The 22,002-nt window shown below is 48.6% G+C and overlaps 1 protein-coding gene across 1 annotated transcript in view; it reads right to left on the reverse strand.

Moving 5' to 3' along the window:
- The window catches only part of GPKOW (G-patch domain and KOW motifs), a 110,990-nt gene that overhangs the window by 88,269 nt on the left and 719 nt on the right, over positions 1-22,002 (reverse strand). The gene's annotated exons all lie outside the window — the stretch shown is intronic.

The following is a 22,002-nucleotide window of genomic DNA, read 5'->3' on the forward strand; positions in this document are numbered from 1 at the left end:
CTCCAATCTGTACCCCTGGGATAATACTTGTACGATCTAGGGGTCAACTTGCGAGTGATCCCACTGCGCGCTGAGACTCTTGAGACTACCCCCCCACCTCACCTGAGTCCGCTTGCACGGCCCCAGCGTCACGCTGAGGACTTGGCAGACGCGGTGGAGGGCTTCTTTTCCTGGGAAGGGGCTGCCTGCTGCAGTCTACTTCCCTTTCCTCTATGTCTGGGCAGATATGACTGGCCTTTTGCCCGCTTGCCCACATGGGAAACGGAAGGATTGAGGCTGAAAAGACAGTGTCTTTTTCTGCTGAGATGTAACTTGGGGTAAAAAGGTTGGATTTCCCAGCTGTAGCCGTGGCCCCCAGGTCCGATGGACCGACCCCAAATAACTCCTTCCCTTTATACGGCAATACTTCCATGTGCCGTATGGGATCTGTATCACCTGACCACTGTCGTGTCCATGACATCTTCTGGGAGATATGGACAACGCACTTATCTTGATGCCAGAGTGCAAATATCCCTCTGTGCATCTCGCATACATATATATAGAATGCATCCTATTAAATGCTCTATATCAATAAAATATTTTTAGTCAGGGAATTCGACCAAGCCAACCCAGCACTGCATCTCCAGGCTGATGGCGATCGCTGGTCGCAGTATAACCACCGTATGTGTGTATATACTTTTTAGGATATTTTTCCAGCTGCCTATCAGCTGGCTCCTTGAGGGCGGCCGTATCTGGAGACGGTAACGCCACTTGATAAGCGTGTGAGCGCCTTATCCACCCTAAGGGGTGTTTCCCAACGCGCCCTAACTTCTGGCGGGAAAGGGTATAACGCCAATATTTGCTATCGGGGTAAACCCACGCATCATCACACACTTCATTTTATTTTATCTGATTCAGGAAAAACTACAGGTAGTTTTTTCACTCCCACATAATACCCTTTTTTGTGGTACTTGTAGTATCAGAAATATGTAACACCTCCTTCTTTGCCCTTAACGTGTGGCCCTAATGAGGAATACGTTTGTTTATTCACCGTCGACACTGGATTCAGTGTCCGTGTCTGTGTCTGTGTCGACCGACTGAGGTAAATGGGCGTTTTTTTAAAAACCCCTGACGGTGTTTCTGAGACGCCTGGACCGGTACTAATTGTTTGTCGGCCGTCTCATGTCGTCAACCGACCTTGCAGCGTGTTGACATTTTCACGTAATTCCCTAAATAAGCCATCCATTCCGGTGTCGACTCCCTAGAGAGTGACATCACCATTACAGGCAATTTCTCCGCCTCCTCCAACATCGTCCTCATACATGTCGACACACACGTACCGACACACAGCACACACACCTGGAATGCTCTGACAGAGGACAGGACCCCACTAGCCCTTTGGAGAGACAGAGGGAGAGTTTGCCAGCACACACCAAAAAACGCTATAATTACATAGGGACAACCTTATATAAGTGTTTCTCCCTAATAGCATCTTTATATATATATTTATATCGCCAATTAGTGCCCCCCTCTCTGTTTAAACCCTGTTTCTGTAGTGCAGTGCAGGGGAGAGCCTGGGAGCCTTCTCTCCAGCCTTTCTGTGAGAGAAAAAATGGCGCTGTGTGCTGAGGAGATAGGCCCCGCCCCTTTTCCGGCGGGCTCGTCTCCCGCTCTTTAGTGAAGTTTGGCAGGGGTTAAATATCTCCATATAGCCTCTGGGGGCTATATGTGAGGTATTTTTAGCCAGTATATAGGTTTACATTTGCCTCCCAGGGCGCCCCCCCCCAGCGCCCTGCACCCTCAGTGACAGCGTGTGAAGTGTGCTGAGAGGAAAATGGCGCACAGCTGCAGTGCTGTGCGCTACCTTTAGAAGACTGTCAGAGTCTTCAGCCGCCGATTCTGGACCTCTTCTAACTTCAGCATCTGCAAGGGGGCCGGCGGCGCGGCTCCGGTGACCATCCAGGCTGTACCTGTGATCGTCCCTCTGGAGCTGATGTCCAGTAGCCAAGAAGCCAATCCATCCTGCACGCAGGTGAGTTCACTTCTTCTCCCCTCAGTCCCTCGTTGCAGTGATCCTGTTGCCAGCAGGACTCACTGTAAAATAAAAAACCTAAGCTAAACTTTCTCTAAGCAGCTCTTTAGGAGAGCCACCTAGAATTGCACCCTTCTCGGCCGGGCACAAAAATCTAACTGGAGTCTGGAGGAGGGTCATAGGGGGAGGAGCCAGTGCACACCACCTGATCTGGAAAAGCTTTACTTTTTGTGCCCTGTCTCCTGCGGAGCCGCTATTCCCCATGGTCCTTTCAGGAACCCCAGCATCCACTAGGACGATAGAGAAAGTTATATGACAAAAATGTGCTGAAAATAATGGTTTTTATCCCATCTTTCTATCACTTTTCTGAGCTGAGACATTGTCTGCTACAGTGAAAAATGTAATATGCCATGATACAAAAATGGCCGCCATCTTCATATGAAGGTTAATAAAAATAAAGTAATGGTGGTTCCTGACTACTAACTTACAGGGGTCATCACACACAAAAATAAAAATAATAAATGTAAAAATGGTCAAACAACCAGGGCTGGGCAACTCCACATGGATTGACCCAGTCATCTGATGGCTCTTTTATATTATAAGATAACTAAATGCACAAATCAATACAAAACAAGAAACAGACAACCTCCACAAACATGGCGACTGCCACTGAGACCTCTCTTACAAAATAATGCAGTTTTCACATCGCAAAAGCGGGTCGCACTCGGGACTTGTACACGGGTCCTTCCCGGGTGTGACCCGCTTGAGACCCCTTTCAGACTGGTGGCACCAACCCGGCCAACTGCACCTGACCCGGTAATAACCCTGCTTTATTTCCAGGTTGAAATACGGGGTCAGGCGACCCGGGAATTCGTTACTTACCCCTTTCACACCGGACATCGATCCGGCAATATACCAGGCTATTTGTGTGGTGTGAAAGGAGTATAAATATCAATAGTCAACCACATTTTGGTAATAAGTAATAACCAAATAAAGTTAACTTAGGTATAGAACTTACCAAGAAAGCCAACAAATTAGAATTAGCTCTATTTCTTCACTTTCTATTTCATAGATCACCAACAAAATGTTGCCTGTAACCATTATAGGATTCTTCCTATTATACAGTAATATATTAAATGTACCTAAGTCACATGATACTGGTTGGAATTACAATCAGCGGGAAAAAATACAATCATATGACCCAATTCACATACAGGTGTATTCAATTGAATTTGGATCTGCCGTCAAGTCGGAAAGACGGCAGTTTACGACTTTTTTGGGTCGAATAGGGATTCGACCTATTCAATGGTGCTGCCGTCATTTCGACTTGTCGGAAAACACGTGGATCGGCAGATTAGCAGCCGATCCACGTGTTTTGTCGAATTAGCGGCCAATTCCGACAGTTTTTTGACCCGTTTTCGACAATGCTGAGCCGACTTTAAATAAAAGTCGGATCAGCATTGTCGGAAACAGGCAAAACCTGTCAGAATTGCCCGCTAAATGAATACTGCACTGTTGGATCGTCTCCGTCGGAGAGGTTCTGACATGCATTGAATACACCCGTAAGTACACTGCTCAAAAAAATAAAGGGAACACTTACATTGTGTTGTTTAACTCCAAGTCAATCACACTTCTGTGAAATCAAACTGTCCACTTAGGAAGCAACACTGATTGACAATCAATTTCACATGCTGTTGTGCAAATGGAATAGACAACAGGTGGAAATTATAGGCAATTAGCAAGACACCCCCAATAAAGGAGTTGTTCTGCAGGTGGCGACCACAGACCACTTCTCAGCTCCTATGTTTTCTGGCTGATGTTTTGGTCACTTTTGAAAGCTGGTGGAGCTTTCACTCTAGTGGTAGCATGAGACGGAGTCTACAACCCACACAAGTGGCTCAGGTAGTGCAGCTCATCCAGGAGGGCACATCGATGCAAGCTGTGGCAAGAAGGTTTGCTGTGTCTGTCAGCGTAGTGTCCAGAGCATGGAGGCACTACCAGGAGACAGGCCAGTACATCAGGAGACGTGGAGGAGGCTGTAGGAGGGCAACAACCCAGCAGCAGGACCGCTACCTCCGCCTTTGTGCAAGGAGGAGCACTGCCAGAGCCCTGCAAAATGACCTCCAGCAAGCCACAAATGTGCATGTGTCTACTCAAACGATCAGAAACAGACTCCATGAGGGTGGTATGAGGGCCCGACGTCCACAGGTGGAGGTTGTGCTTACAGCCCAACACCGTGCAGGACGTTTGGCATTTGCCAGAGAACACCAAGATTGGCAAATTCGCCACTGGCGCCCTGTGCTCTTCACAGATGAAAGCAGGTTCTCACTGAGCACGTGACAGAGTCTGGAGACGCCAAGGAGAACGTTCTGCTGCCTGCAACATCCTCCAGCATGACCGGTTTGGCAGTGGGTCAGTAATGGTGTGGGGTGGCATTCTTTGGGGGGCCGCACAGCCCTCCATGTGCTCGCCAGAGGTAGCCTGACTGCCATTAGGTACCGAGATGAGATCCTCAGACCCCTTGCGAGACCATATGCTGGTGCGGTTGGCCCTGGGTTCCTCCTAATGCAAGACAATGCTAGACCTCATGTCGCTGGAGTGCGTCAGCAGATCCTGCAAGACGAAGGCATTGATGCTATGGATTGGCCTGCCCGTTCCCCAGACCTGAAACCAATTGGGCACATCTGGGACATCATGTCTCGCTCCATCCACCAACGCCACATTGCACCAGACTGTCCAGGAGTTGGCGGATGCTTTAGTCCAGGTCTGTGAGGAGATCCCTCAGGAGACCATCCGCCACCTCATCAGGAGCATGCCCAGGCGTTGTAGGGAGGTCATACAGGCACGTGGAGGCCACACACACTACTGAGCCTCATTTTGACTTGTTTTAAGGACATTACATTAGTTGGATCAGCCTGTAGTGTGTTTTTCCACTTTCATTTTGAGGGTGACTCCAAATCCAGACCTCCATGGGTTAATAAATTTGATTTCCATTGATAATTTTTGTGTGATTTTGTTGTCAGCACATTCAACTATGTAAAGAACAAAGTATTTAATAAGAATATTTCATTCATTCAGATCTAGGATGTGTTATTTTAGTGTTCCCTATTTTTTTGAGCAGTGTATTATTTGGAATAATAATCAGCAGCAATGTAGCTACAGACCAGAGTGTGCTAGAAGCACCAGAGCAGAGAGCGACACCCCAAACAGGAAAGAGAAACTGCACGGGTTGCGACAGGTGCAGGGTGCTAGAAAACCCCCCCACTATAATGGGAAGGGAAAGAAATATCCTTATACGATTGTTAATTTACACTAAAGGGGCCCATACATCTGAGGCAGATTGTTGCATTTCCCAGATGCCTGGGTTGGGGATTTGGGGAGATCCCAATCAAAAAATGGTCAGGATCAGCAAATCAAGGATTTTTAACACGCAGCATTGCACCGAATTTCCCAATGGATCGCCGAACATCGATGGCCCTGATCTGTGTTTTTGATCGGTGAATCAGTAGTCTGATGTACGGCCCACATAACCACCTAAATTGGAGCGACGCCCACCATTTTATTGGATACTTAATTATAAAAATAAAAAAATAAGATTTTACTTACCGGTAAATCTATTTCTCGTAGTCCATAGTGGATGCTGGGGACTCCGTAAGGATCATGGGGAATAGACGGGCTCCGCAGGAGACAGGGCACTTTAAGAAAGAATTAGGATACTGGTGTGCACTGGCTCCTCCCTCTATGTCCCTCCTCCAGACCTCAGTTAAGGAAACTGTGCCCGGAAGAGCTGACAGTACAAGGAAAGGATTTTGGAATCCAGGGTAAGACTCATACCAGCCACACCAATCACACCGTATAACTCGTGATAAACTTACCCAGTTAACAGTATGAACAAGAACAGAGCATAAGATAACCCTGATGCATCCATAACATAACCCTTATTGAAGCAATAACTATATACAAATATTGCAAAAGAAGTCCGCACTTGGGACGGGCGCCCAGCATCCACTACGAGAAATAGATTTACCGGTAAGTAAAATCTTATTTTCTCTAACGTCCTAGTGGATGCTGGGGACTCCGTAAGGACCACGGGGATTATACCAAAGCTCCCAAACGGGCGGGAGAGTGCGGACGACTCTGCAGCACCGAATGAGCAAACACAAGGTCCTCCTCAGCCAGGGTATCAAACTTGTAGAACTTTGCAAAAGTGTTTGAACCTGACCAAGTAGCCGCTCGGCAAAGTTGTAATGCCGAGACCCCACGGGCAGCCGCCCAAGAGCAGCCCACCTTCCTTGTGGAGTGGGCTTTTACTGATTTTGGAAGTGGCAATCCAGCCGCAGAATGAGCCTGCTGAATCGTGTTACAGATCCAGCGAGCTATAGTTTGCTTTGAAGCAGGAGCACCCAGCTTGTTGGATGCATACAGGATAAACAGCGACTCAGTTTTCCTGACTCTAGCCGTTCTGGCTACATAAATCTTCAAAGCCCTGACTACATCCAGTAACTCGGAATCCTCCAAGTCACGAGTAGCCACAGGCACCACAATAGGTTGGTTCATATGAAAAGATGACACCACTTTTGGCAGAAATTGCGGACGAGTCCGCAATTCTGCCCTGTCCATATGGAATACCAGATAGGGGCTTTTATGTGACAAAGCCGCCAATTCTGACACACGCCTAGCCGAAGCCAAGGCTAATAGCATGACCACCTTCCACGTGAGATATTTTAACTCCATGGTTTTAAGTGGCTCAAACCAGTGTGATTTCAGGAAACTCAACACCACGTTAAGATCCCAAGGTGCCACTGGAGGCACAAACGGGGGCTGAATATGCAGCACTCCCTTTACAAACGTCTAAACTTCAGGAAGAGAAGCCAGTTCTTTTTGAAAGAAAATGGATAGGGCCGAAAATCTGGACCTTAATGGACCCCAATTTTAGGCCCAAAGTCACTCCCGATTGTAGGAAGTGAAGGAAACGGCCCAGCTGGAATTCCTCTGTAGGGGCATTCCTGGCCTCACACCAAGCAAAATATTTTCGCCATATACGGTGATAATGTTTAGCCGTCACGTCCTTCCTAGCCTTTATTAGCGTAGGAATAACCTCATCCGGAATGCCTTTTTCTGCTAGGATCCGGCGTTCAACCGCCATGCCGTCAAACGTAGTCGCGGTAAGTCTTGGAACAGACAGGGCCCCTGTTGTAACAGATCCTGGCTTAGAGGTAGAGGCCATGGGTCCTCTGTGAGCATTTCTTGTAGCTCTGGATACCAAGTCCTTCTTGGCCAATCCGGAACAATGAGTATTGTTCTCACTCCTCTTTTTCTTATGATTCTCAGCACCTTGGGTATGAGAGGAAGAGGAGGAAACACATAAACCGACTGGAACACCCACGGTGTCACTAGTGCGTCTACAGCTATCGCCTGAGGGTCTCTTGACCTGGCGCAAAACCTCTGTAGCTTTTTGTTGAGGCGGGATGCCATCATGTCCACCTGTGGCAGCTCCCATCGCCTTGCAATCTGCGTGAAGACTTCTTGATGAAGTCCCCACTCTCCCGGGTGGAGGTCGTGTCTGCTGAGGAAGTCTGCTTCCCAGTTGTCCACTCCCGGAATGAACACTGCTGACAGTGCTCGTACGTGATTCTCCGCCCATCGAAGAATTCTGGTGGCTTCCGCCATTGCCACCCTGCTCCTTGTGCCGCCTTGGCGGTTTACATGAGCCACTGCGGTGAGGTTGTCTGATTGAATCAGCACCGATTGGTTGCGAAGCAGGGTCTCCGCTTGACTTAGGGCGTTGTATATGGCCCTTAGTTCCAGGATATTGATGTGAAGGCAAGTCTCCTGACTTGACCACAGACCCTGGAAATTTCTTCCCTGTGTGACTGCCCCCCACCCTCGGAGGCTTGCATCCGTGGTCACCAGGACCCAGTCCTGAATGCCGAATCTGCGGTCCTTGAGAAGGTAAGCACTCTGCAGCCACCACAGAAGAAACACCCTGGCCCTGGGGGATAGGGTGATCAGCCGATGCATCTGTAGATGCGATCCGGACCACTTGTCCAACAGATCCCATTGAAAGGTCCTCGCATGGAACCTGCCGAAGGGAATGGCCTCGTATGACACCACCATCTTTCCCAGGACTCGTGTGCAGTGATGCACCGACACCTGTTTTGGTTTTAAGAGGTCTCTGACCAGTGTCATGAGTTCCTGAGCCTTCTCCGTCGGGAGAAAAACCTTCTTTTGGTCTGTGTCCAGAATCATGCCCAGGAAGGGCAGACGCGTCGTAGGAATCAGCTGCGACTTTGGAATATTCAGAATCCAGCCGTGCTGTTGTAACACTTCCCGAGTGCGTGCTACGCTGATCAGCAACTGCTCTCTGGACCTCGCCTTTATGAGGAGATCGTCCAAGTATGGGATAATTGTGACTCCCTGCTTTCGCAGGAGCACCATCATTTCTGCCATTACCTTGGTAAATATTCTCGGTGCCGTGGACAGACCAAACGGCAACGTCTGGAATTGGTAATGACAATCCTGTACCACAAATCTGAGGTACTCCTGATGAGGTGGATAAATGGGGACATGAAGGTAAGCATCCTTTATGTCCAGAGACACCATAAAATCCCCTTCCTCCAGACTTGCGATGACCGCTCTGAGCGATTCCATCTTGAACTTGAACCTTTTCAGGTATATGTTCAGGGATTTTAAATTCAATATGGGTCTGACCGAACCGTCCGGTTTCGGTACCACAAACACTGTCGAATAGTAACCCCTTCCCTGTTGAAGGAGGGGAACCTTTACCACCACCTGCTGGAGATACAATTTGTGAATTGCTGCTAACACTATTTCCCTCTCTATGGGGGAAGCTGGCAGGGCCGATTTGAGGTAACGGTGAGGGGGCATCACTTCGAATTCCAGCTTGTAACCCTGAGACACAATCTCTATAGCCCAGGGATCCACCTGTGAGTGAACCCACTTGTGGCTGAAATTTCGGACACGCGCCCCAACCGGGCCTGGCTCCGCCTGTGGAGCCCCAGCGTCATGCGGCGGATTTAGAGGAAGCCGGGGAGGACTTCTGTTCCTGGGAACTAGCTGTATTGTGCAGCTTCTTTCCTCTACCCCTGCCTCTGGCAAGAAAGGACGCACCTCTGGCTTTCTTGCCTCTATGTGATCGAAAGGACTGCATTTGGTAATACGGTGCTTTCTTAGGTTGTGAGGGAATATATGGCAAAAAATTTGACTTTCCAGCCGTAGCTGTGGAGACCAGGTCCAAGAGACCGTCCCCAAACAACTCCTCACCCCTGTAAGGTAAAACCTCCATGTGCCTTTTTGAGTCGGCATCGCCTGTCCATTGCCGAGTCCACAGGACCCTTCTGGCGGAAATCGACATTGCATTTATTCTAGAGCCCAGTAGGCTAATGTCTCTTTGGGCATCTCTCATATATAGGACAGCGTCTTTTATATGCCCCAGGGTCAGTACTATAGTATCCTTGTCCAAGGTATCAAGTTCCTCAGAGAAGGTATCTGTCCATGCTGCTACAGCACTACACATCCAGGCCGACGCAATCGCCGGCCTTAGTAGGGTACCTGAATGTGTATAAATGGACTTCAGGATACCCTCCTGCTTTCTATCCGCAGCATCTTTTAGGGTGGCCGTATCCTGTGACGGCAGGGTTACCCTCTTGGATAAGCGTGTTAAAGCTTTGTCTACGCTAGGGGAGGATTCCCAGCGTAACCTGTACGTTGGCGGGAAAGGATACGCCATAAGCATCCGTTTGGAAATCTGCAGTTTTCTATCTGGAGATTCCCAAGCCTTTTCACATAACTCATTTAACTCATGTGAAGGGGGAAAGGTTACCTCTTGCCTTTTTTCCCCATACATATAAACCCTCTTGTCAGGGACTGGGGTTTCCTCTGTAATGTGTAACACATCTTCCATTGCTATAATCATGTAGCGGATGGCTTTAGCCATTTTAGGCTGCAACTTTGCATCATCGCCATCGACACTGGAGTCGGAATCCGTGTCGATATCTGTGTCAACAACTTGGGATAGTGGGCGCTTCTGAGACCCCGACGGCCTCTGCGCTGTAGGATCAGGCATGGGTTGAGACCCTGACTGTCCCAAGGCTTCAGCTTTATCCAACCTTTTATGCAAGGAATTAACATTATCATTTAAAACCTTCCACATATCCATCCAATCGGGTATCGGCGCCGTCGTCGGCGACCCCACATTCATTTGTACCCGCTCTGTTTCCACATAGCCTTCCTCGTCAAGCATGCCGACACAAGCGTACCGACACACCACACACACAGGGGATGCTCTATTTGAAGACAGTTCCCCCACAAGGCTTTTTGGAGAGACAGAGAGAGAGTATGCCAGCACACACCCCAGCGCTATATTACCCAGGAGTCACACAGTAACTTAGTGTTAACCCAGTAGCTGCTGTATATACTGTTTTTGCGCCAAATTTATGTGCCCCCCCTCTCTTTTTACCCTCTTTCTACCGTGATTCTGCAGGGGAGAGCCTGGGGAGCTTACTCTCAGCGGAGCTGTGGAGAGAAAATGGCGCTGGTGAGTGCTGAGGAAGAAGCCCCGCCCCCTCAGCGGCGGGCTTCTGTCCCGCGTTTTGGGTAAAAATAATGGCGGGGGCTCATGCATATATACAGTGCCCAACTGTATATATGCTGCTTTGCCAAGAGGTACCTAATTGCTGCCCAGGGCGCCCCCCTGCGCCCTGCACCCTACAGTGACCGGAGTGTGTGGGTTTAGTGTGGGAGCAATGGCGCACAGCTGCAGTGCTGTGCGCTACCTCATATGAAGACTGGAGTCTTCTGCAGACGATTTCGAAGTCTTCTTGCTTCTCACGCCGGCTTCTGTCTTCTGGCTCTGCGAGGGGGGCGGCGGCGCGGCTCCGGGATCGGACGACCAAGGGTGCGTTCCTGTGTACGATCCCTCTGGAGCTAATGGTGTCCAGTAGCCTAAAGGCCCGTACACACTGGTCGATATATCGGCCGTTCTCTTGAATGGCCGATATATCGCGGGACCGTCGGCCAGTGTGTACGGCCGATACGTCTGTGAACTCCGTCGTTCACAGACGTATCGCGTCGGCCGCGCAGCACAGCCGACGGCCAATATATCTACCGATATATTGGCGCGTCGCTGTGTGTGTACGGGGCAATCGGCCGACCGCCCGTACACATGCTGCGGCGGCCGGCGGTGATTGACAGGTGAACTGGGCGGGCGTGTGTACACGCCCGCCCACTTCATGACGTCAGTCCCCGACGGATCGAGCAGTGTGTATGCTGAACACACTGCTCGATCCGTCCATAGATATATCTGCAGATCAATTGATCTGCAGATATATCTGTTAGTGTGTACCCACCTTAAGAAGCAGGACCTATCTTCTAGTGAGTAGGGCTGCTTCTCTCCCCTCAGTCCCACGTAGCAGAGAGTCTGTTGCCAGCCGATCTCTCTGAAAATAAAAAATCCTAACAAAATACTTTCTTTACTAGCAAGCTCAGGAGAGCTCACTAAGGTGCACCCAGCTCATCCGGGCACAGATTCAAACTGAGGTCTGGAGGAGGGACATAGAGGGAGGAGCCAGTGCACACCAGTATCCTAATTCTTTTTTAAAGTGCCCTGTCTCCTGCGGAGCCCGTCTATTCCCCATGGTCCTTACGGAGTCCCCAGCATCCACTAGGACGTTAGAGAAAAAATTATCTAATCAAGTTGTCTTCCACCATTTCAGTGGGGATACAGAAAAGGAATCCAAAGTATATTTAATATTACACAAACACTTGTCAAGGTAAAAAGGTTTAAACCTAAGTACATAGTGTCAAAGTCGAAAAATATTGCAGTGCACACATAACGTACAAACTATGCACAGATGGCCTCCGTGCGCGTACTTGCTCTGCTGTGCGTGCGCATTTTCGCAATTTGCGTATGGTCGCTCCCGCGGTCCTACGTATTAGCGCGTGGTATGAGTATTTACGGTAGAGTTTGGAAGCACATGGAAGGCTATCAAAACACATTACATATTTAATCCAAATAGTGCACAATGTACACATAGTCTCCCTGCACCACATCAGAAAGTAACAGCAGTTTAAATGGTTTCAGAACAAAGGGATTCACCTTTACAGGATAGGAGGGGACAGAACAAGGTTATAAGGTGGTGTTTGGTATCCAGCTGAAGGGTATTTTAAGGGTAACATTCCGGTGTTGGTTTGAGGAAGATCGCATGTTCCTGCGGATAGTTATGTGCAGGAGCAGAATATAGATATAAACTGTATTTACTGTACATTATGTATGCGGCGGGAATCCAGAGGAGACCACCCACAAGAGCAAGTGGAACAGACATCGCCTACCTATTCAAACCGACCTATGACCTCTCCTGTACTGTAAATGACCATCCCTGTGTCCAATGGAAAAAGAGATTACAGTATCCATTGTGTTATGTTTTGGATGAATTGTATAAAGAGAGCCTGCTGCAGGCCTGGTCAGACACAAGACTCACAACGTTATCTATCAGATGACGGAGGACCAGACTGGGTAGCGCGGCGAATCCACTCACGTATGTACAATTGATTGTAGTCATTATTCTGTTGTATTGTATTGTTTATATTGTAACCCCCTTTCAGCATTTATACGCTGTGGTGTCGGAACCCAGTGGTTTAACTACAAACTGGTGTCGTGTCTTCCTTTCCCTGCTAAGGTTTAAAGTGTATTACTATCGCATTGCATTGCTGTAAAAGGTTTAAAATGTATCTCTGGGTGTGTACGCGCTGCGTGTACTTTGTACGTCAGCGCGGCTTGTGTACGTAAAGTCCGTACACTGTAAGGGACTCTGTACGCAAACAACAATGTACGTAGGGTGTGTATTAAGTTTAGCGGCCACAGAGGCTTCATGGTAAAGTGTATTTGAAGTGTGTATAAGGTATAGCTTTTCATTCCTGCATGTAAAACAGCATTATCAATAGGTATGTTAACATTATATACACTGAAAACAATCCACTTCAGATAACATTACATCACTGTATGTTAATAGAGGGTATTTATTTCCATAAACAGAATTTAAAGACAATGTTATTTGTTTTACTATTAAAATAGACACCATCTACAAATTACTTACGTATTAGTGTTCAGTGCGCCGGACTCCGGGGGGCACATGTGTGTGCGCGCGCGCCCGAAATGGGGGCGTGGCCACGCAAATTAGGGGGCGTGGCCACACCTACGTCATTTTAGGGGGCGGTGCGGCCCACAGACACTACTATAGAGAGCGTCTGTGCCGGCGACGTCACTGTTGGGGGCGTGCCCAGCACCTCTGTCGGTGCTGGGCTTCCCCCAGCCCTCTCCCAATGCGTGAATGGATGCCGCGCGCATGCGCACGGCATCTTTACACGCCGGGAGGGCAGGGAGCGGGCGGCTGTTCTAGCAGGGAGCCGCAAAAGGGGCAGGGCGGGTTTTGCCTGCTAAAAAACGGGCAGGGCGCGGCGCCCTGCTAAAACAGCCTAGAGTGAACACTACGTATCAGTGACAACGATCGTTTGAAAAAAAAAAAAAGCCTAACGCATAAGTGGTAAGCCCTGAGGGTGCACTTATCATGGATTTCTGATCACACCTCAGGAAGGTGCAAACATATCCACATTAAGTGCACCCTCAGAGCTAGTCCCAGACTTACTACCCGCGTTAATTGCATATCTCCAGGCACTTAACCTGGAATCTATGCCTTACCACGCATTTAGTATCAGGAACTTAACCAGGTAGCTAAAAGCCTGTGGTAAGTCCTGTGACTAATTACCTCAGAGCGTCTTAAAGTTTGTACAATATTTAGCGATTCTCTGTTTTAGTTTCAACCAGCCCAGACTTCAGATGTTTCCAGCGCATAAAGAAGAGCTCTACACCGCTATGGGGGTATATTCAATAAGAGTCGGGTCCATTCCGACATACAGTTGTCGGAATGGACCAGACAACCCCTACTGAAAGGGCGGCCAAATCCGACTGTCGCATTTGGCCGTTCCCTGTGTCCTGTCCTGCCGGGTGCGCTGACAGCAGCGGCAGGGGGAGCAGCGTGCGGCGGGGTGAGCAGCGTGAGGTGGCCGGCGGGGGCAGCAGTATGGCGTTCGTCGGCTGGAGCTGGCAGTGGGGGTGATGTCTGCGGCGGCGGGGGAGGCACTACAGGGAGAGAGGTGCCTGGCCGGGGGACAGCCGTCAAGGTACCTCCGACTCATCCCCATAGCCTGCCGCATCACTCCCCTTCTCCTCACCTCAATCCGACTTGTTTTCAAGTCGGATTGAGTTTTTCGGAAAGTGGACCAAAATCTGTCGGATTTGGCTCCGTTTCCGACAGCAGCAGGTGGATCGGCGGGTATTCCGCCAATCCACGTGCTTTCCGACTTGTCGGAAAAAATGTGCCCATTGAATAGGTTGGAAACCCTTCCGACCTATTCCAGTCGGAAACTGCCGTCTTTCCGACAAGACGTCAGTTTCTGACTATTATTGAATACACCCCCTATATGTCTCCAATGCACATCAACCACATGCATATCTAATGCTATGTACACATTATGCGATCCCATACGATACAATATCGTATGATATTGTATAAGATATCATATCGGATCGTGTGTACACACTACAAACAATGTCTAGAAACAAAGTCATCACTGGAGTACAAAACCACACAATATCGCCTCATCAAGACTGCATGCAGTCCGACATATGACGTTGCATGCGACCAGCGGGAGCGCGCATCGTACGTCGGATGCTGTGTACACATTATACAATATCATTCAGAAAATAAGAATTTACTTACCGATAATTCTATTTCTCGGAGTCCGTAGTGGATGCTGGGGTTCCTGAAAGGACCATGGGGAATAGCGGCTCCGCAGGAGACAGGGCACAAAAAAGTAAAGCTTTACTAGGTCAGGTGGTGTGCACTGGCTCCTCCCCCTATGACCCTCCTCCAGACTCCAGTTAGGTACTGTGCCCGGACGAGCATACACAATAAGGGAGGCATTTTGAATCCCGGGTAAGACTCATACCAGCCACACCAATCACACCGTACAACTTGTGATCTAAACCCAGTTAACAGTATGACAACAGAAAGGGCCTCTTAAAGATGGCTCCTTAACAATAACCCGAATTAGTTAACAATAACTATGTACAAGTATTGCAGATAATCCGCACTTGGGATGGGCGCCCAGCATCCACTACGGACTCCGAGAAATAGAATTATCGGTAAGTAAATTCTTATTTTCTCTATCGTCCTAAGTGGATGCTGGGGTTCCTGAAAGGACCATGGGGATTATACCAAAGCTCCCAAACGGGCGGGAGAGTGCGGATGACTCTGCAGCACCGAATGAGAGAACTCCAGGTCCTCCTTTGCCAGGGTATCAAATTTGTAAAATTTTACAAACGTGTTCTCCCCCGACCACGTAGCTGCTCGGCAGAGTTGTAATGCCGAGACCCCTCGGGCAGCCGCCCAAGATGAGCCCACCTTCCTTGTGGAGTGGGCTTTTACAGTTTTAGGCTGTGGCAGGCCTGCCACAGAATGTGCAAGTTGAATTGTGTTACAAATCCAACGAGCAATCGACTGCTTAGAAGCAGGTGCGCCCAACTTGTTGGGTGCATACAATATAAACAGCGAGTCAGATTTTCTGACTCCAGCCGTCCTTGCAATGTATATTTTTAAGGCTCTGACAACGTCCAACAACTTGGAGTCCTCCAAGTCGCTAGTGGCCGCAGGCACCACAATAGGTTGGTTCAGATGAAATGCTGATACCACTTTAGGGAGAAAATGCGGACGAGTCCGCAGTTCTGCCCTATCCGAATGGAAGATTAGATAAGGACTTTTATAAGATAAAGCCGCCAATTCAGATACTCTCCTGGCAGAGGCCAGGGCTAGTAACATAGTCACTTTCAATGTGAGATATTTCAAATCCACCTTTTTCAATGGTTCAAACCAATGGGATTTGAGGAAATCTAAAACTACATTTAGATCCCACGGTGCCACCGGAGGCACCACAGGAGGCTGTATATGCAGTACTCCCTTGACAAAAGTCTGGACCTCAGGGACAGAGGCCAATTCTTTTTGGAAGAATATTGACAGGGCCGAAATTTGAACCTTAATGGATCCCAATTTGAGACCCATAGATAATCCTGATTGCAGGAAATGTAGGAAACGACCCAGTTGGAATTCCTCCGTCGGAACCCTCCGATCCTCGCACCACGCTACATATTTTCGCCAAATGCGGTGATAATGTTTCACGGTGACTTCCTTCCGTGCCTTAATCAAGGTAGGAATGACTTCTTCTGGAATGCCTTTCCCTTTTAGGATCTGGCGTTCAACCGCCATGCCGTCAAACGCAGCCGCGGTAAGTCTTGAAAAAGACAGGGACCCTGCTGTAGCAGGTCCCTTCTCAGAGGTAGAGGCCACGGTTCGTCCGTGAGCATCTCTTGAAGTTCCGGATACCAAGTCCTTCTCGGCCAATCCGGAACCACTAGTATTGTTCTTACTCTTCTTTGCCGTATGATCTTCAATACCTTTGGTATGAGCGGCAGAGGAGGAAACACATACACTGACTGGTACACCCAAGGAGTTACCAGTGCGTCCACAGCTATTGCCTGTGGATCTCTTGACCTGGCGCAATATTTGTCCAGTTTCTTGTTGAGGCGAGACGCCATCATGTCTACAATTGGTCTTTCCCAACGGTCTATTAACATGTTGAAGACTTCTGGATGTAGACCCCACTCTCCCGGATGAAGATCGTGTCTGCTGAGGAAGTCTGCTTCCCAGTTGTCCACGCCCGGGATGAACACTGCTGACAGTGCTATCACGTGATTCTCCGCCCAGCGAAGAATCTTGGCAGCTTCTGCCATTGCACTCCTGCTTCTTGTGCCGCCCTGCCTGTTTACATGGGCGACCGCCGTGATGTTGTCCGACTGAATCAACACCGGCTTTCCTTGCAGGAGAAGTTCCGCCTGGCTTAGAGCATTGTAGATTGCTCTTAGTTCCAGAATGTTTATGTGAAGAGACTTTTCCAGACTCGTCCATACTCCCTGGAAGTTTCTTCCTTGTGTGACTGCTCCCCAGCCTCTCAGGCTGGCGTCCGTGGTCACCAGGATCCAATCCTGAATGCCGAATCTGCGGCCTTCTAATAGGTGAGCCTTCTGCAACCACCACAGAAGTGACACCCTTGTCTTTGGTGACAGGGTTATTCGCAGGTGCATCTGCAGATGCGACCCTGACCATTTGTCCAACAGATCCCTTTGGAATATTCTTGCATGGAATCTGCCGAATGGAATTGCTTCGTAAGAAGCCACCATTTTTCCCAGGACTCTTGTGCATTGATGTACTGACACTTTTCCTGGTTTTAGGAGGTTCCTGACCAGATCGGATAACTCCTTGGCTTTTTCCTCTGGAAGGAAAACCTTTTTCTGAACCGTGTCCAGAATCATTCCTAGGAACAGCAGACGAGTTGTCGGGATTAAATGGGATTTTGGAATATTCAGAATCCACCCGTGTTGTCTTAGCACCTCTTGAGATAGTGCTAAAGCTGTCTCCAGCTGTTCTCTGGACCTTGCCCTTATTAGGAGATCGTCCAAGTATGGGATAACTAATACGCCTTTTCTTCGAAGAAGAATCATCATCTCGGCCATTACCTTGGTAAAGACCCGAGGCGCCGTGGACAATCCGAACGGCAGCGTCTGAAACTGATAGTGACAGTTTTGAACAATGAACCTGAGGTACCCCTGGTGTGCGGGGTAAATCGGAACGTGTAGATACGCATCCTTGATGTCCAAGGATACCATAAAGTCCCCTTCTTCCAGGTTCGCTATCACTGCTCTGAGTGACTCCATCTTGAACTTGAACTTTTTTATGTAGAGGTTCAAGGACTTCAGATTTAGAATAGGCCTTACCGAGCCATCCGGCTTCGGTACCACAAATAGAGTGGAATAATACCCCTTTCCTTGTTGTAATAGGGGTACTTTGACTATCACCTGCTGAGCGTACAGCTTGTGAATGGCTTCCAACACCCTCTCCCTTTCGGAAGAGACGGTTGGTAAGGCAGACTTCAGGAAACGATGAGGAGGATCCGTCTCTAATTCCAACCTGTACCCCTGAGATATTATCTGCAGGATCCAGGGGTCTACCTGCGAGTGAGCCCACTGCGCGCTGTAATTTTTGAGACGGCCCCCCACTGTCCCCGAGTCCGCTTGAGAGGCCCCAGCGTCATGCTGAGGTTTTTGCAGGAGCCGGGGAGGGCTTCTGTTCCTGGGAAGGAGCTGCCTGTTGGTGTCTCTTCCCTCTTCCTCTGCCTCGTGGCAGGTACGACAAGCCCTTTGCTCTCTTATTTTTGTAGGAGCGAAAAGGCTGCGGTTGAAAGGTCGGTGCCTTTCTCTGTTGGGGAGTGACTTGAGGTAAAAAAGTGGATTTCCCGGCAGTAGCCGTGGCCACCAAGTCTGATAGACCAACTCCAAATAACTCCTCCCCTTTATACGGCAAAACCTCCATGTGACGTTTTGAATCCGCATCGCCTGTCCACTGTCGTGTCCATAAGGCTCTTCTGGCTGAAATGGACATAGCACTCACCCGAGATGCCAGTGTGCAAATATCCCTCTGTGCATCACGCATATAGATAAATGCATCCTTTATTTGTTCTAACGACAGTAAAACATTGTCCCTATCTAGGGTATCAATATTTTCAATCAGGGATTCTGACCAAACTACTCCAGCACTGCACATCCAGGCAGTTGCTATAGCTGGTCGTAGTATAACACCTGCATGTGTGTATATATTCTTTTGAATAACTTCCATCTTTCTATCTGATGGATCCTTAAGTGCGGCCGTCTCAGGAGAGGGTAACGCCACTTGTTTGGATAAGCGTGTGAGCGCCTTGTCCACCTTAGGGGGTGTTTCCCAGCGCGCCCTAACCTCTGGCGGGAAAGGGTATAATGCCAATAACTTTTTTGAAATTATCAACTTTTTATCAGGAGCAACCCACGCTTCATCACACACGTCATTTAATTCTTCTGATTCAGGAAAAACTGTTTGTAGTTTTTTCACACCATACATAATACCCTGTTTTACGGTATCTGTAGTATCAGCTAAATGTAACGTCTCCTTCATTGCCAAAATCATATAACGTGTGGCCCTACTGGAAAATACGTTTGAATTTCTACCGTCGTCACTGGAATCAGTGCCCGTGTCTGGGTCTGTGTCGACCGACTGAGGCAAAGGGCGTTTTACAGCCCCTGACGGTGTTTGAGGCGCCTGGACAGGCATTAATTGATTGTCCGGCCGCCTCATGTCCTCAACTGACTGTTTAAGGGAAGATAAACCATCACGTAATTCCACAAATAAAGGCATCCATTCTGGTGTCGACCCCCTGGGGGGTGACATCTGCATATTTGGCAATTGCTCCGCCTCCACACCAATATCGTCCTCATACATGTCGACACCACGTACCGACACACACCGCAAACTCACAGGGAATGCTCTAATGAAGACAGGACCCACTAGCCCTTTTGGGGAGACAGAGGGAGAGTCTGCCAGCACACACCACAAAGCGCTATATATACAAGGGATATCCTTATATTAAGTGCTCCCTTATAGCTGCTTTAATATATATATATATAGCCATTAATGTGCCCCCCCTCTCTGTTTTACCCTGTTTCTGTAGTGCAGTGCAGGGGAGAGACCTGGGAGCCGTTCTGACCAGCGGAGCTGTGACAGAAAATGGCGCCGTGTGCTGAGGAGATAGGCCCCGCCCCTTTTTCGGCGGGTTCTTCTCCCGCTATTTTTCCAGTCAGGCAGGGGTTAAATATCTCCATATAGCCCCTATGGGCTATATGTGAGGTATTTTTAGCCTTGTATAAGGTTTATATTTGCCTCTCAGAGCGCCCCCCCCCAGCGCTCTGCACCCTCAGTGACTGCCCAGTGAAGTGTGCTGAGAGGAAAATGGCGCACAGCTGCAGTGCTGTGCGCTACCTTATGAAGACTGAGGAGTCTTCAGCCGCCGGTTTCCGGACCTCTTCACGCTTCAGCATCTGCAAGGGGGTCGGCGGCGCGGCTCCGGGACCGGACTCCACGGCTGGGCCTGTGTTCGATCCCTCTGGAGCTAATGGTGTCCAGTAGCCAAGCAGCAAATCCACTCTGCATGCAGGTGAGTTTACTACTTTCCCCCTAAGTCCCACGTTGCAGTGATCCTGTTGCCAGCAGGACTCACTGTAAAGAAAAAAACCTAAACTAAACTTTCTCTAAGCAGCTCTTTAGGAGAGCCACCTAGATTGCACCCTTCTCGTTCGGGCACAAAATCTAACAGGAGTCTGGAGGAGGGTCATAGGGGGAGGAGCCAGTGCACACCACCTGACCTAGTAAAGCTTTACTTTTTTGTGCCCTGTCTCCTGCGGAGCCGCTATTCCCCATGGTCCTTTCAGGAACCCCAGCATCCACTTAGGACGATAGAGAAATTAACAATATTGTTCAAATCGTAAATGATATTGCATAGTGTGTACGGGCTATAATGCTTATCGGTAGCACAAACGCATGATGTTTAAATGCATTTGCAACTTTTTTTTTCTCACAGACACAGTTATGGGCCCTACACACTTGCCGATGTGTGTGGGTGATATGGACGATCTCGTTCAGTAATGAACGATAAATCGCTCATATCGCTCAGTGTGTATGCACCAACGATGAACAATGCACATCCCCGCGGTTGTTCGTTGATATTCCCTCGATCTGCATAGCAAACGAATTTGGACGATGGTCGTTAATCGTTGAAATCGACCGGCCCATAAGTGCCCTCTGGAGTTTTGCCAAAATTGCACTTTTACGAAACATCTACAAGATCCTTTTCTGCACTTGATTCGATATTTCTCACACAGAGAAAAATCTATACATTTAGAATCAACTGGGACAAAAGTTCAGGACATGGGGTAAACATTAGTAACCTTTTAAAATATATTAAGTAAATTTACTTATTTTAGGTTAGTGCCCCAACTGGGATCATGTGTTATGTTTTGCCTACACAAAAGCTAGGTACACAATGTCAGATTTATTTTGGTCTGCCTGACAATCAGACAATTTTTCAGGAAATTGTAGGCACCGATATCTGAGCTACACACTAAAAGATTTATTTTTTTAAAGTTACTAATTTTCTGCCCCGTCACACTACATTTGCATAAGTCTGCCCACAAGCAGGATGATGTTGTGAGAGGAAAACATAGGCAATATGGGCAGATTATTGATTACACACTGCTCAATATCTGGAGATTGTGGCAGATATTTTTAGTTTGGGACGATAGACCGGAAAATTGATTATTCGTGTGTGTGTAGGCAAGATTTTCCTGAATTATCGGTGAAACATCAACACGATCGTTCATCACTTTGGTCGTTCTTCCAATTATTGCCAAATCGAAGCAAAAAGTGTATTGTGTTTACCTAGCTTTACAATGTTTACAGCACATGGACAGCATAATGCCGACACAATACTACTTAAACCTTTTAACTGCGTCAGCAATATATTTCAAGGTATACTGCCAACATGAATAAATGCTTTAATTAGCATTAGTACTGTGTTGGCACAATGCTGCCGATACTTTAAGTGTTGCAAAAACAACTACTTCCTTTGTAGAGTCAGGGGACCATCAGCAATACAAGTATGGGAAGAGGACGTTTGAGACAAAGTTCTACAGTCCCGATATCCCACATATACCATATGCACCTCCAGGTGTGTGAACGGGGTGGTCTTCAGTATGCCGGCTCTTGGGATCCCGGCGCACAGTATACCGGCGCCGGAATCCCGACAGCCGGCATACCGACACTTATTCTCCCTCGTGGGGGTCCCACGACCCCCCTGGAGGGAGAATAAAATAGTGTGGCGCGCTTAGCGCGCCACCGTGCCCGCAGCGTGGCGAGCGCAGCGAGCCCGCAAGGGGCTCATTTGCGCTCGCCACACTGTCGGTATGCCGGCGGTCGGGCTCCCGGCGCCGGTATGCTGGT

This window comes from Pseudophryne corroboree, chromosome 8, assembly GCF_028390025.1.
Source record: "Pseudophryne corroboree isolate aPseCor3 chromosome 8, aPseCor3.hap2, whole genome shotgun sequence".
Classification (NCBI taxonomy): domain Eukaryota; kingdom Metazoa; phylum Chordata; class Amphibia; order Anura; family Myobatrachidae; genus Pseudophryne; species Pseudophryne corroboree.